This window comes from Macrobrachium rosenbergii, chromosome 43, assembly GCF_040412425.1.
Source record: "Macrobrachium rosenbergii isolate ZJJX-2024 chromosome 43, ASM4041242v1, whole genome shotgun sequence".
NCBI lineage: Eukaryota > Metazoa > Arthropoda > Malacostraca > Decapoda > Palaemonidae > Macrobrachium > Macrobrachium rosenbergii.
In genome coordinates, this window is record NC_089783.1 from 41,814,125 (window position 1) to 41,826,624 (window position 12,500).

Sequence of the window (12,500 nt, forward strand, 5' to 3'; positions counted from 1 at the left end):
CATGTCTTACTATCTGGAAAAGAATACTGTTGGGGTAAGACATCACTGGCACTAAAGGGGGTGAGGGTGGGAAGGTGGGGTGGCGACAGAAAAACAAGCGAAACGAGAGATGTTAGTTCTAATCCATAGTTTTCGAGTTCGCTGAGATGCATAGTGACACTCCCGATGCCCTTTAAGTCCAAGTCCAGCCCCGAGAGGAATGGGGGTTGAGAAGGGGTGAAATATAAAATGTCAAAAATTTTGGGCAATGTAATTGAGGCAACTATCTTAACAGGAAAAGGAGATAGTGAGAGAGAGAGAGAGAGTGAGAGGAAGATGAAGTGAGAGAGAAAGAGAGGATGGGGTGTTAGGGAGGAGAGAGGGAAAGAGTTTATCGGTTGTAATTCAGTTTTTCCGGGGTGAAATATAAAATGTCAAAAGTACTGGGCAATGTAATTGATGCAACTATTTTAACAGAAAAGGGAGAGAATGAGAGGGAGAGGAGGTGATAGAGAGAGAGAGTAGAGGGTGTGTTAGGGAGGAGAAAGAGAGAGAGAGAGTTTCTTGGTTGTCATTCAGAGTTTTCCTGGGCAGCGTCGGGTTGGTCAGCTAGTACCTGCATAAAAGGGACATACAACACAGTAATACCTGGTTAAAGGTGACAGTCAGCACAGTAATATCTGGATAAAAGGGACAGTCACCACAGAAATACTTGGATAAAAGGGACATTCACCACTGTAATACCTTGATAAAGGGACAGTCACCACAATAATACCTGGATAAAAGGGACAGACAGCACAGTAATACCTGGATAAAAGGGACAGTCTCTAAAATAATAGCTGGATAAAAGGGACACTCAAAACAGTAATACCTGGATAAAAGGGACAGTCACCACAGTAATATCTGGATAAAAGGGGATAGACAATAATACTTTGTTAAAGTGGACAGACAGTACAGTAATAACTGGTTAAAGGGGTCAGACAGCATATTAATATCTGGATAAAAAGGACGGTCACCATAGGTAGGATATACGAGTAGTGGTATGGGTTTGCCGCAGTCGTTTGTTGATGTTGAATGAACACGAAAGAAGAAAGCTTGAATCACTTGAGATGGGCAGTTAGCGTAGTTTTTGTGGTACAAGAAGAGATTAAACTTGTAATAAGGTCAGGTTAGATAAAGGGATGGATCAGAGTGCTTTGAGATGGTTTGGTCATGTGGAAATAATGAAGGATAATTGACTGATGAAAAGATTGTATAATTCAGAGGTGCTAAGAGGAAGGCCTAGAAAATGTTGGTTTGCCGTTGTGAAACGTACTAGAAAGTAAGAGGTCTGATTTGAGGAGAGTATGAGTGCATACAAGATTAAAGGGTGAATGGCACAGTGCGCGCATGGAGGTTTGGCACGCTGCTGGTGGGAATCTGTGTATGTGTAAGAATTTACTGATATTGTGGAATTTTTCTGCATACGCGGCTCATCCACGTCTCAGAAGCTAAAATATGTCTCAGAGAATGTTTTTTTTTTTTTTTTTTTAGGCCATACCCTATCAGGAAAACTTGTTTCAGTGTACGATAATCTTTGAGCTCTTGAGCGCAATATAAAAAGTGTAGTTGTCAAATAACAAGCAAAAAATGCGCCGAAGTTTCTTCATAATGGTGCATGAGCCGCGGCCCATGAAACTTTGGCCACGGCCCGGTGGTGGCCCTGCCTATATCGTTGCCAGATACATGATTGTGGCTAATTTTAACCTGTAAATAAAATAAAAACTTCTAAGGCTAGAGGGCTGCAATTTGGTATTTTTGATGATTGGAGGGTGGATGATCAACATACCAGTTTGCAGCCCTCTAGCCTCAGTAGTTTTTAAGATCTGAGGGCAGACAGGAAAAGTGCGGACCGACAGACACAGCCAGTACAATAGTTTTCTTTTCAGAAAACTAATAATAGCAGATACAGCCTCATAATACTTTCACCTTAATGGCATCAAAGGTAGTTGCGAGTCACCATGTTTTGGAAATAGTGGCCACTACTCATGTTAGCAAGGTTCACAGATACTACACTGGCTAAATTATTTTTAGTTTTTAAGTAGGCTTCAGTTTCTTGAACCGACTAAGAGTGGATATTAGCGTAATGATTTAAAAATAGATCATGCAACCATTAATGATACATTTACCTGAGCTCTGTTGCTAAAGAGGCTAGAATAAGCATGCGATGATTTCCATAATAAATTTAGGCACAGAATTCTTTCTTTGTTTCTTGTAGAATTTCTTTTATGCCTTGGTGGAATTAAAACAAGGGGGAGGGGGAGCACCTCCACATTCCACATATTTAACTGGTTGATACGATTTCCATTAGGAAAAATAATAAAAAAAAGAGTTGGTCTCCTTAATGAATCCATTGTCTTCTAATAATCTTTATGACTATTATACCAATTGCCCCATTTTCAAAGTAGACAAAATAATTATAGATGCACTGGTTAGATCTCATTCCCTGTGGAAGCTCAATAGTATTAAGACCTATGCCACGTTCCTTGCTAACGAAAAGCGAATGAATTGTTAGGAAATTTGTTATTTCTATCTACCATACGTGTATATATGCATTTATATATATATATATATATATATATATATATATATATATATATATATATATATATATATATATATATATATATATACACACACATATATATATACTGTATATGTGTGTGAGAAAAATCTGCTTAGCTTTATTACAATTCTAGAAACGTAAAAAGAGATATTAATACCGTCATTGGGCATTTCCCACAAATACATTAGTTCCTCACTCCACTTTTTTAAAAAAGCATTCATTATCATGTATCATTGTGTTATAGCATTAGTTACTACCATAACTCCATTTACTTTCCTCCTAATTTTACCCCTCCCGCATATCTCTCTCTCTCTCTCTCTCTCTCTCTCTCTCTCTCTCTCTCTCTCTCTCTCTCTCTCAGTGTGTGTGTGCCGACTGCTCGAGGCCTCGCTCACTCACAAATCCCCCCAGTGTGTCTCTGACTGTCGGAAGGTGAACGCTGGTGCTTGGCTCCGTAGATTTTCATTGACCAAAGTGCTGCTTTTCACTGAAGCCAACGTTCTGTGATCAAAATATCTTTCGTGGCGTTTTTCCCGCAGTCGAACGGCGGAGTGAGAGATGTTCTCATTGCGCTTGTTCTTTTTTTTCTGAAGTTGGTGAGCTTAGTGTGATATAAGACCCTGTTTAGAGGTTGCGTGCTTGTCATACAATATCCCAATTTCAAGAGAGAGAGAGAGAGAGAGAGAGAGAGAGAGAGAGGTTGAGAGATAGAGAGAGAGAGAGGTTGAGAGGTAGAGAGAGAGAGGATGAGAGGTAGAGATAGAGAGGGTGAGAGATAGAAAGAGTAAAAGAGAGATGACGAGAATTGAAAATATATAACGTAATCAGTGTTTACTGTTGCGCCAAAGCAAAAGCTTAAAATAATCGGAAAGGAAGTGAAAATTAAGTACACTGAGTTATATTATAACTGCGTGTGAGAGGAAGGAAAGCAGAAGATATTGTTAAAGCGGAACAAAGTTTCCCTCTTGTACCACAGGTGTGTTTTTCTTCCCCTCCCTCTCCTCACTAAAGCTGAAGTGAGGAAAAGGCACCGGTGAAGATGTGATAGATATAAGAGAAACCTGGAATACACGAGGGGAAGGAAGTATTAAAAGAAATCGCTCGGGAGAGGTGGATAACATCTCGTCCAACGAGAGAGAGAGAGAGAGAAGAGACACTCTCCAACGACCTATTTCCCTTAATAAGAGGGTGAGAGCGCGAAGGAAACCTACGTTTATAAGGACTTCGCAGCCTCTTAGCGGTTCTTCCAGAAGCAGTGATCCATTAAAAAGGTAATGTCCAGAAGTGCAAAAATGACCTTTGTCCTTTTCCTGCTGTCGTGGTCCCCGGGTCTGGAGCGACAGTCGATCCGTGTCACGGATGACTGTGCAACAAGTCTGCAACTTGCATGTCTAATATTTGTTTTCTCAGGGCTGGTTGTGCGAGAGAGAGAGAGAGCGAGAAAACTGTTTGCACTGAGCTTATCCCTTTTAGTACGGAATATATTAGTGAGCTCGAACATAACACACACCCACGCACAGATACACACACACACATATATATATTATGTATGTAATATATTTTATGCATATATAATATGTATATATATGTACATATACATATATATATATATATATATATATATATATATATATATATATATATATATATATATATATATATATATATATATATATATATATATATATATATATATATATATATATATATATATATATATATATATATACTGTACATATATACTGTCGGCAAACCTCATTCGGCTATCAAGAAGGACATAAGTTGATTTCGACTTCCTGGCATGTTCCTGTCGAATTAAGCTCTAGTAGTGAGAATCGGTATCAGTCCATCTCCACCATGGTAGCTAGCTGGAAGTTTGTAACTTTTAACTTATTAGGAAATGTTTAGTCTTCTCGAAACGTGTTTTTTTGCAGGAACAGATATCAAGCAACAAATATCAGATGGATGAGATGGGCCAATTTCCATTTCAAGTAAAGAGCCATAGCTCGAAAGGAACAAGTACAGAAGAGTCAAAACCAACCTCTGTCTCGCTAAATAGTCAAATAGTTTATTTGTAAAGTAAGGCCCGCTTTTAGAATTCTTTCGAATTCTGCTAACAACTTGCACCCCTTCGGTGTAAGTTATGTAACATAGTAAAGTGAGTTATATATATATATATATATATATATATATATATATATATATATATATATATATATATATATATACAGTATTTATATATGTATATATATACATATATATACATACATATAAATATATATATATATATATATATATATATATATATATTTATATATATATATATATATATATATATATATATTGTATATTTTTTTTTTGGCCATTTCATTAAATGCTTGTGCTCTTGTGGCTTCTGTTATTTTGTGACAGCACCTTTCCACTTGTGTACCTCTTCTGAAGCTCTAAAGAGGAAGACTGAAATTGTTGCTGTGCTACTCCAATTATTTATTTGTTTTTTTTTTCCTGTCAACTGTTTCAGCCTTTAATTCATATCTATCATCAGGGTAATTTTACAGAGCATCTGCAATACTTTCATAATGTAGTGCAGCCGTGCGAATGAAGACTGAAAATAACAACGTGTTCTTACTTGAAAGAAATAGCGGTATCGGCTTTATATATGTTTGATAGACTTCTGCTGTTTTGAAATGGGGAGCTCCCACTGACAAGTAGCTCAGTAATCCCTTCCAGGGAACGGGAACGAAATGCAAGGGTGGGTAGAGATGATGGAGATGTTCCTTATTTTATTTTAGTTTATTTTTCCGCTTTTCAAGGTTTGTTCTTCGCATAATATATTTTCATTCTGAGAATTTATGATTTTATTAAAAATTTTCGTTTATATGGCTGCGCTTTTATCATGATTTCCTCGAAATATCGCCTTGATGACAACCACGAGCAGCACGGCAAAAATTGTAATCTTTCTTCACAACTTTAGCTTTAAATATAAAAGAGGTACATGAAAATGGGGAGTGGTGTCTCAGATCACGGATCAGCATTTGATGTGAGTTTGGGTGTACATACGAGACAACAGACAATATTAGAAAAATTCAAAGAAAAATTCCAAATGCGGCGTAGAGTAAAGAAGCGGAGTAAAGAAAACAATTAGAGGTTGACACGGCTACGAATAAGTTTGCAGGATAAGACAGAAACTATGTTATTAGAAGGCTGAATGGGTTAATTGTTAATATTGCTGTACAAAGGCTGTCAGCGAAGGAAATTCCACGAGCAAGTGTATAATATGTTTTAGTGTTTGTAAAATTACGATAAGAACTGACGTGAATTGCCAGTCGTATAACAAGGACATGAGAACTGAGGAAAGCTGGGAAATTAATGTAATGAACTGTGACATAATTGGTGGAAAAAATGGGAATGACAGTTTAGGTAGAATGACAGTGTAGGGAAATTTTATGAAAATCTTCCTTAAATTAAAAGGGGTAGAAGAACAGGGAATATGAGACTTGGAATGCAATAGGAGCTCTGCAGATTTTTTTTTTTTTAATTACGAGAGATGATGGAGGTAAACACTGGAATGCAAAAATGAGCTTTCACCGTCATGTCAAAAGTGTTTGTGTTGATGGATATTTCTGAGAGGAAACAGGTGAAGGTGTTAGGAGAATATATATATATATATATATATATATATATATATATATATATATATATATATATACATATATATACATACATACATACACACATACATACATAGAAATATACATTGCATTATATATATATATATATATATATATATATATATATATATATATATATATATATATATATATATATATATATATAGTGCATATATTATACACACATATATATATATATGTGTATATACATATATTTATATATATGCTTATAGAATGCTAATACACACATGGCGTCCATCATTATCAGCGCAACATCTCTCTAAATTCCAATCACAGTCTTTTCTTAACCTCAAGGCTAAAACTGAAGGAAACGACGAACATTATTGCTGTGTTGTCCCATCTGTGACTTTATACCATCAGCTGTTAAAGTCATTAACTCGTGGCAATTATAGGCGCTACTGTAGTTCTCCAACGTGAAAGTACAATCCAGTATGAGGACCAACACTGTAGTTGCATTTTGATGATTTACTTATAATTTCATCTGTTTATTTATCAATTTGTTAACTTATTTTTTCTTTTTTAATAAGTGATCTCTTCTTTCTGTATTTCTCTTTTCTTCCTGTTACTTCTTTCTGATGAACACCATATTCTTTGGAAGTCAGTGCCCCTTTGGGCTTCTTAATAAATAATAATAATAATAATATATAATAATAATAATAATAATAATAATAATAATAATAATAATAATAATAATAATAATAATAATAATAATAATAATAACCGTTGTAGCTCTTATGATAGCTCTGAAATGCAATAATTTCTCCCCTTTAGAATTTTAGGACTTAGGCTAAGAATAGTTAGATTTAAAGATTAGATAAATATATTATTTTAAGGTCACAGAGTCACACATCTCAGTATATATGTACATGCATCATGAAAGTTCGATATTGTACAGAACTTTGACATGGCAAAAGTGTCACAATGAATGGGACTTAGCATATGAGAAACAAGCAAATGCACGAGAGATAGATTTCTGTGTCGAAGCATAACCCAGGTGTCTGTTTGTGGTTTCTGTGCAGAGATGGAAAGGAGCTTTAATAAGGTGTAAAGGCATTTTCATGAGATACTGTCACTGAAAGGGTGAATTCATCAGTGACTATTGTTGCCATTGAATACACTTCTGTTTTGATTACATTTCATGGGTTTTAAATCTTAGCAAAAGAAATTTGATAATGATAATAGTAATAATGAATTTTTTAATTAATTCTGTCCCGTATTCTAACCTAGATATAAATCAGCGCTCAACAGATGGTAAAATAATCCAACGTGATCCATGATATACCATTTTATCTACGTCTTCAATAAAATAGTTACAAAATCATTTGAGGAGACCATACAAAGTATTTACTTATGTATCTTGTGATTCTGTTAAAATTCTCATAAACACCAATAGTATCGATGATAAAGATGATACCACTAAAATACCACTAAAATAGTACCATGAGACATTCATTATATTCGAATGGCAATAATCATATACACGATCATCTCTGTGATGACGGTGATGATGATACTAGAGCAATGTAATAATGATTCGAACGAAGTAAAACATTTCCTCCATCCTTCCCCACCAATACGCAGTATCCAACTTTTGCAGGAGAAAAACGCACTGCTAAACTTTTCAGCACAAAATGTTCTTGTCTATTTCCCTCGCGGCGTTTGTACTTGCGTTTTTTTTTTTTTTTTTTCATCTTTTTCAGAATTTAAGCTAAAGTTTATCTTTTCCAGTGAAAGGAACATTTGTGGTTTGTCCCTGGTTCTTCAGGAGACGGGAGACATTTGTGGTTACATGCACGCAAACACAGACACATACACATATACACGTATATACTGTATATATATGTGAGTGTATATTATATATACATATATATATATATTCATGTTTGTGTGTCATTTTGGGATGTAGTCTCTAGCACCACGTTTTTCTCATATTGTTTGCGTCCCATCATAGTCAAACGAGACTTAGTTACAAAATTTACTGTTTAGATCAACATAGGCACAATGGAATTTTTAGAAAATCGACCCAAGTTGCCAAATATACATCCGTGGTTCGATCTCGGGATCACTTGCTGATTGGTCGGGATAGATAACTACAAGACAGAAAGAACAGTTCTGTAGAATACACTTTATTATTATTATTATTATTATTATTATTATTATTATTATTATTATTATTATTGAAAAGGATGGCTCTATTTCAATAAAAGACTTCCTACATAATACAGCCATCCTTTTCAGTTAGACCTGTTAAAAGAGGGTCTATTTCCTTCATAATTATTATATTTTTTCTCTATCACAGTCATCCTATTTGACTGGGTAGATTTTATAGTGGTGTGGCATTCTGGGTTGCACCCTGCCACCTTAGGAGTCAATCACTTTTCTCACTATGTGCGCTGTTTCTAGTAGCACACTCTTCTGAATGAGTCCTGGAGTTACTTCGGCATCTAGTTTTTCCAGATTCCTTTTCAGGGATCTTGGGATCGTGCCTAGTGTTCCTGTGATTATGGGTACAATTTCCACTGGCATATTCCATATCCTTCTTATTTCGATTTTAAGGTCTTGATACTTATCAGTTTTTTCTCTTTCTTTCACATCTACTCTGGTGTCCCATGGTATTGCCACATCAGTGAGTGATACTTTCTTCTTGATTTTGGCACGAATCGCCCTACCTGTTCTGATACCATAACCCTAGAGGACCTTTGCCTGATCGTTTTCTATAACTCCCTCAGCTTGGTGTTCGTACCACTTATTACTGCAGGCTAGCTGGTGTTTCTTGCACAGACTCCAGTGGAGGGCTTTTGCTACTGAATCATGCCTCTTTTTGTACTGGTTCAGTGCAAGCGCCGAACATTCGCTTGCTATGTGGTTTATGGTCTTGTCTTTCTTATTGCACATCCTGCATATGGGCGGGATGTTATTTCCATCTTTTGTTCTTTGGACATATCTGGTTCTTAGGGCCTGATCTTGTGCCGCTGTTAGCATTCCTTCTGTTTCCTTCTTGAGTTCTCCCCTCTGTAGCCATTGCCATGTTTCATCGCTGGCCAGTTCTTTAGTCTGTCTCAAGTACTGTCCGTGCATTGGTTTGTTGTGCCATTCCTCTGTTCTGTTTTTCATTCTCCTGTCTCTGTATATTTGTGGGTCTTCGTCTACTTTTATCAGAGTCTCCTTCCCCTGCACTCATTAGCCACTCGTCTTCACTGGTTTACAGATATTGTCCCAGTGCTCTGCTCTCAATGTTGACGCAGTCCTCTGTGCTTAGTAGCACTCTCCTTCCTTCATTTCTTGTTACGTATAGTCTGTCTGTATTTGTTGTTGGGTGTAATGCTTTGTGTATTGTCATGTGTTTCCAAGTTTTCTGGTCTGTGCTGCGGAGTTCAGCCTTCGTCCACTCCACTACTGCGCTGTATCCGATTACTGGTACTGCCCATGTGTTCATGGCTTTCGTCATGTTTCCGGCATTGAGTTGTGACTTGAGTATCGCCTTATGTCTCTGCATATATTCTTTCCTGATGATGTCCATCTCTTGGCGTTTTATATCCTCTCCTTCTATTATTCCCAGGTATTTGTATCCTGACTCATTTATGTGTTTGATGCTATTCCCGTCTGGTAGCTTTATCCCTTCAGTCCTTGTCACTTTGCCTTTTTGTATTATTATTATTATTATTATTATTATTATTATTATTATTATTATTATTATTATTATTATTATTATTATTATTATTCAGCAGATGAAACCTATTCATATGGAACAAGCTCACAGGTGTTAAGTAGGAAGAAGGAAGAGGAAGTAAAGGAAAATACAGAAAGAGATCTCACTTATTAAAAAGGAAAAAAAAAAATAAATAGATAAGAATGTACTAAAATGCAAGGAAAATAGTATTGTGATAGTAATGCATTGTATCTTCGCTTGCACCTCTGAAGTTCCAATCGCACGACACTCGGGCAGGCTGTCATTAACCAGAAGGCTCTATTAAATTTAATAAGCATTTCACAGGAAGATATGGTATCATTCTCACCAAATTAACTGTATATTTAATCTTTAGTTTAGTTTATCTGTAAAACCAAAGTCTTATATTGGTTCACAGCGTATCTCGTACAGCTTATTGGTAATGGTTTTGCACTAAATAGCAGCTACCTTAACGTTTTGATAGCGCAGTTCTCCGGCCGTCCAATGAAGAATTAGAGGAATTTATTTCTTGTGATAGAAATTCATTTCTCGTCATAATGTGGTTCGGATTCCACAATAAGCTGTAGGCCCCGTTGCTAGGTAACCAGTTGGTTCTCAGAGACGTAAAATAAATCTAATCCTTCGGGCCAGCCCTAGGAGAGCTGTTGATCAGCTCAGTGGTCCAGTTAAACGAAGGTATACTTAACTTTTTTTTTCCTCTACTTTCTCTGCCAGGCTGAAACCAGATGGTTCAGTGTTAAGTGGTGTTTTATCATGCCCTTTCGTCCAGAAGGCTGAGTAATAACCTAGATTAATCAGAATTTTGTAAAAATGGTTTTTACTACTTATTTTTTCATTGTTTACTTAAAGGAACAAAGATTTTTTGAGCCGTTGCTGACAGTCATAGTTTTAATTCCTGAAAGTGAGCTGAATTAACAAGGGTAGAATGAGCTTATAACGAGCGTTAGAAGACGAAGTGAGCTCTTTCGATGGTTATGCCGCGCTACCGTCCGTTTGTTCAGTGTTAATTTTAATGACATGAGATTTTGGTAGCTCACTGTTAAAGGAGTTCTTGAATGAAGAATGTTTTATTTATTATGATCAAGGCACATTCTTTTCGTAACTAACTCATACAGTTTGCTTATTCACTCCATGCCCATTTGCCGTTCGAAAAGATGAGGTAACACCGCCCTTTGAGATTTCTTACCATTATTCCTTAGCTTCGTCTGATAAATATATATATATATATATATATATATATATATATATATATATATATATATATATATATGTATATAAGTATATATATACATACATATATATACATACATATACATATATATATATATATATATATATATATATATATATATATATATATATATATATATATATATATATATATATATATATCTCTCTATTCTTCAAACTACTCCCATAGTTTCTTCCCTTCATACAGCGCCAGCTGTGCAGTTCAAGAGTTTCTGTTGGCTGCCATACAAGTTTTTCTCTATCATACCTCACGAGAGACTTGCTTTGAAGACAGGAACCCCAATTTCACGTCACCTCCTCTGTCAACAAGGCGTAAAAGTCATCCTCTCCCGGTAACTCTTATCTTAATTTTTTTTTTTTTTTTTTGAACAATCCCTGGCTGCATATCCTTACGCCTTTGGTCGGTAATTTGCTGGAAATGATTATACTTCTTCACAGTGAAGAGTAAATTTCTGCATGCCAAGCGAAAGCGGGACATCCTAACTTTTTCCTTTGCTGAAAAAATCTTTCTCCCCTCCTGTCAACGGTTGAGATATAAAATATTGTAAAACTTCACCCAGTTATCCCCGTCTCTTCCAGCGTGATGGACCTGTATTGTGCTCGCCTTTAGGAAAGGCCGGACATTTTCTTCTTCCTTTATTCCCTTCTTTTTTGATTTTGCGACTCAGGACTTCAGTCACTCGGCTGTCATTTTATTCGTAATTTATGTTCTTTTAAAAAGAACTGTTCGGTTCTGTAAGGGTGCGTCACCTCATGCTTCACCGTCAGTGCACCTCATGCGGTGCACTGCAGGCATTACTTAAGGTTCTTTGCAGCGTGCCTTCGGCCCCTAGCTGCAACCCCTTTCGTTCCTTATACTGTACCTCCTTTCATATCCTGTTTCTTCCATCTTACTTTCCACTCTCTCCTAACGATTGATTCATAGTGCAACTGGAAGGTTTTCCTCCTGTTACACCTTTCAAACATTTTACTACCAATTTCCGTTTCAGCGCTGAATGAGCTCATTGGTCCCAGTGCTTGGCCTTTGGCCTAAATTCTATATTCAATTCAATTTAATTCTAAGGTTGCGTCAGCACTGGAGTACGTCGGTAACGTATCGCATACATATCACAGACAGGTTGATAACAAGTCGGACGACCGTAACTGAAGAACGAATCTTTAGAATGCTGGATAATCGTATGAAGGACTGGTTAGGGACATCAGTGAGTCGTTGACTTGTTTGTATCCAATCGGCTGGTAATGTATGAGTGTAATTTACCTAATAGAATACAATATAAAATTTTTG

General features: G+C 36.2%; 1 protein-coding gene across 2 annotated transcripts in view; it reads left to right on the top strand.

Annotated features, from left to right (window-relative positions):
• LOC136828811 (arrestin domain-containing protein 2-like) overlaps nucleotides 1–12,500 on the top strand; it is a 355,899-nt gene that overhangs the window by 20,003 nt on the left and 323,396 nt on the right. Inside the window, exon 1 of one of the 2 annotated variants that reach the window (XM_067087042.1) lies at nucleotides 2,994–3,855. The exons of the other annotated variant lie outside the window; for it this stretch is intronic. The gene's annotated coding sequence lies outside the window, so the exon portion shown is untranslated. Of the gene's footprint in view, nucleotides 1–2,993; nucleotides 3,856–12,500 lie in introns of those variants that run through there. 2 annotated transcript variants of the gene reach the window in all.